Source organism: Cebus imitator, unplaced genomic scaffold, assembly GCF_001604975.1.
Source record: "Cebus imitator isolate Cc_AM_T3 unplaced genomic scaffold, Cebus_imitator-1.0 Scaffold563, whole genome shotgun sequence".
NCBI classification, from domain to species: Eukaryota; Metazoa; Chordata; class Mammalia; order Primates; family Cebidae; genus Cebus; species Cebus imitator.
This window is the reverse complement of record NW_016107878.1, coordinates 852700-856887: the sequence shown is the minus strand read 5'-3', so window position 1 is coordinate 856887 and position 4188 is coordinate 852700. Positions and strand designations below refer to the sequence as shown.

Here is a 4188-nt window from a genome sequence, read left to right as displayed (position 1 = left end):
AGTTCCAGTTGTGTACCCCTTCCTATTATAAACCTTTACAACATTACCCAATGAGACGTCTTTAAAACCATAGCATTTGTGAGCAGCAGAGAAGGTGGTGAAGTGTGTATGAGGCTCTTGGAAATACCAGCAGCATCACTGGCATTCCAGGCCGGGTCGTCTTTGAGTCTTTGGCCCCTCAATAGTGTTAAGGTAGCAGTTACCTCCAGCCACCCCAGATGCACGGTGGCCTTAGACTCTGCATGCCTATCCTGCCCACCACGTCCAGCTTGCAGGCCTCAGCCCTGCCCCTGTGAATCCAGAGGAATGGGGTTGGGGTTTGGGCACCCACCTGGGAGAGGTGGCTGACCTGCCCTCCTTGCTCATGCCATCGGTGTCTTGGATTCTTGGGTGTCCCAGAAGGCTGTTGTCGTGCCCTGAAAAGGTGGAAGGAATGGGCTGCTCCCAGTACATGCAGTGGCACCCCTGATGTGCCATCTGTCACATGGAAACCTAGTGAGGACAGACCTGCAGTCTCTTGCTTGGCTCTGGGACACCAAGTCTGGGTCTGGTCAGCCAGGGCCAGGAACCCCCTTCTGGCCAAAGGCCACCCCCGACCTCGAGCATGCCGTGGCTCCTTTTGGGAAATGAAAGCTGTCATATGGTGCACTGTTATTGAATGAAGATGTTGTTTTTGGTTCCTCTGAAATAGAGGATGGGAAACAGATTCGGGGATTATGAATAAACATTGGCTTATGGGGGCCGCATGCTGGTAACGATGAAACCTCCACATTTGCAGATTAAATTTAAGACACACAGATGTAGAGTGGATGTGTAAAGGGCAGGATCCTGCTCAAAGAAATCGTGTAACCGAGGAGAGCATCTTGGGTGACACCCTGTAGCCCCCGTCCACAGCCAGGGTGTGCAGCTCAGGTGCACCAGGTCCACAGAGGAAACTAGTTTCTAGGAGACCTGGCATGGGAAGCAAAGAGGATACGGCAGGGGTGGTGGCCTGGGCGCCGTCTGCAGATGTGGGGGCTACAGTCAACACTGATCTGCAGCAGGTGCAACCTCCAGACACTTCAAAGTGGTTAACTGAATCAAAGCAAGTTGTAAAATAATATTTTTCTGTTTTTACTTATTTTATTGTATTTTTATTTTTATTATTATCATTTTTTTTTTGGAGAAGGAATCTCACTCTGTCACCAGGCTGGAGTGCAGTGGTGCCATCTCGGCTCACTGCAACCTCCGCCTCCCAGGATCAAGCAGTTCACCTGCCTCAGCCTCCCGAGTAGCTGGGACTACAGGTGCATGCCACCACGCCCCGCTAATTTTTTTTCTTTTTTTATTTTAGTAGAGATGAGGTTTCACCATGTTGGCCAGGATGGTCTTGATCTCCTGACCTCATGATCAGCCCGCCTAGGCCTCCCAAAGTGCTGAGATTACAGGCGTGAGCCACCACACCCAGCCCGAATTTTCTCTTTTTAAGAGACAGTATTACCTTTGTTGCCCAGGCTGGAGTGCAGTGGTGCAGTCATAGCTCACTGCAGCCTCAAACTTCTGAACTTAGGTGATCCTTCTGCCTCAACTTCCCAAAGTGCTGGGATTATAAGTGGGTACAACCACACACAGCCTAAAATCAATGTTTATTTTTTAGAGACAGCCTCACCATCTTGCCCAGGCTGGTCTTGCATTCCTGGCCTCAAGTAATACTCCCACCTCAGCCTCCCAAAGTGCTGAGGTGACAGGTGTAAGCCACCACCCAGCCTAAAATCAGATTTTGACAGTTAACCCTCTTCTGTTTAATTTTATATCATTCTGTGATATAAAGGAATTTACACAGGACACCAACCTTTTTTTCTTTTCTTAAATTGATATATAATTCCCATACCATAAAATTTACCCATTTTAAAGTGCACCATTAAGTGGATTTTAGCATGTTCAGAAGATTGTGCAAACATCACCATTCTCTAATCCCAGAACATCTGCATCACCCCAAAAAGAGACTTTGTACCCATTAGAAGTCACTCCCAGCCAGGTGCAATGGCTCATTCCTGTAATCCCAGCACTTTGGGAGGCCAAGGCGGGAGGATCACCCGAGGTCAGGAGTTTGAGACCAGCCTGGCCAACATGGCGAAACCCCCATCTCTACTAAAGATACGAAAATTAGCTGGGCATGGTGGTGCACATGTATAGTCCCAGCTACTCGGGAGGCTGAGGCAGGAGCATCACTTGAGCCCGGGAGGTGGAGATTGCATTGAGCCAAGATCGCACCATTGCACTCCAGCCTGGGCAACAGAGTGAGGCTCTGTCTCTAAAAAAAAGAAGTCACTCCCCCGCTTCCCCTTTACCAGAGCCCTGGTAACCACGACCTCACTTTCTGAATCTAGATTTGCCTGTTCTGTCCATTTCATGTAATGGAATCATCCATGTGGGGTTCTCTGTGACCAGCTTCTTTCACTCAGCACGGTGTTTCTGAGGTTCACGCATGCTGTAGCATGTATCAGAATCTCACTGCTTCTCATGGCTGAGTTGTATTTCGTTGTATGGTGATGCCATACTTTGTGTGGTGTAGATAACAGACACTTGGATTGTTTCCAGTTTTTGGCTGCTGTGAACATTTGTGTGCACGGTTTGTTGGAACACCTGTTTCCAGTTCTCTTGGGTACTTCTAGGAGTGGAATTGCGAGGTCACAAGGTAACTATAGGTTTAGCCTTTTGAGGCACTGCCAGGCTGTCTCCCACAGCGGCTTCATCATCTTACCCTCTCTGCAACAGTGTAGGAAGGCTCCAGTTACCCCTGACTCTCGCCAGCACTTCTTGTCTGGTTTGCTGTTGTCGTTACTGGCATCTTGTGGGTATTAGACCTGTATCATTGTGGTTTTGATCTACATTTCCCTAATAACTAATGATGTGAAGCATCTTCTCATGCGTTTATTGGATAGTTGTGTGTCTTCTTTGGAAAGACGTTCACTTATTAAACCAATACCTTATTATACAAGTAATAGCTAGTCCTGTAGCAAATTGGGGAAATATAGAAAGGTATAAGGAAGAAAATCACAGTCCCTTCTGAACCTGTCCCACGCTGATAGTCACGACCAAGGCTCTAGTCCTTCTTTGCGCATAAATGTGTATCCAGGAGCATTGCCCTCATCCTCTGCGATTATGACTGCTTTTTTCCAAGTGGAAAGGTATGTCCTGAATGGAAAAATCGTTCCAAAATGGCATTTCTGATAGCTCTACCGTTTGTCACAGGTGCGTGACATTGGTCGTCTGATCCCCCCACCCCCGCTTCCGACTTGTGATCCTGCAGCTCTCTGTGTGTCTCCCTTCTGTGAATAACACTTCAGGAATGGCCTCATCATGTCAAAGCTTTGCACCTGTCCTTAGGACCCCGCCCTGTGAGCCACTCGCCCAGCTACTCTGCACAGCAAGACATCACCTTGTTTCTGTTCTTGAGCAGGGCACAGGCATCCAGGCCAGGCGGGTGGCAGCCTCACCCCCAGCTCCTCCTAGAAGTTCTAGAAGACCCCTCTCTGGTTCAGCTCTTGGCAGCTCAGTAAACATAAGACCTGCCCACAGCCCTGGGGGTGGGCAGAAACTGGAGGGCTAGAGGAGCCGGAGGTTACCTCCAACCCCCCGTTTATCTCTTAGTGGGCTCTTCCCCTGGATCTAGAAGCCAAATTGACAGCAGGCAGATTAACAAGAGAATGGGGTACACATTGTATTCATTTTATATACACATGGGGATCTTCCGCAAGAGTGAAATCCAAAGAAGTGGCCAAAGCATGATGCTTTTGTGCTTTTTAGACAAAGAATGGTAAATTTGAACAGGGCAAATAAAATGTAGCTAAGACAGTCAGTTTTCTAGGGGAGTCCCTAGGAGACAGACGGGGTGGTATAAAGCAGTGGACGATGAGGGCTACTCATTAGGCATGTTTACTAGGGCTTACTGCAGCCCCCAGTGCCCAGCCTCTGGTGATAAGGGCCGTTTTCTCTCCCTGATGCGGAGAGGGGACCCCTCCCAGAGGCACCTCTATCACTGGCTACATGCAGGAAGGAACAGGTCAGCCCACTGTTTCTGAAACTGCAGTTTCTCCAGTGTTTTCAACATGAAATAGTCAGCATACCAGTCAGGCATATGTGAGGATGGCTCGTCCTTCACACCTTCAGAGGCATGGAATGATACACTTTTTTTTTTTTTTTTTT

At 48.5% G+C, this 4188-nt stretch overlaps 1 protein-coding gene across 10 annotated transcripts in view; it reads left to right on the top strand.

Annotated features, from left to right (window-relative positions):
* The window catches only part of SHANK2 (SH3 and multiple ankyrin repeat domains 2), a 688443-nt gene that overhangs the window by 381603 nt on the left and 302652 nt on the right, over nt 1-4188 (top strand). The gene's annotated exons all lie outside the window — the stretch shown is intronic.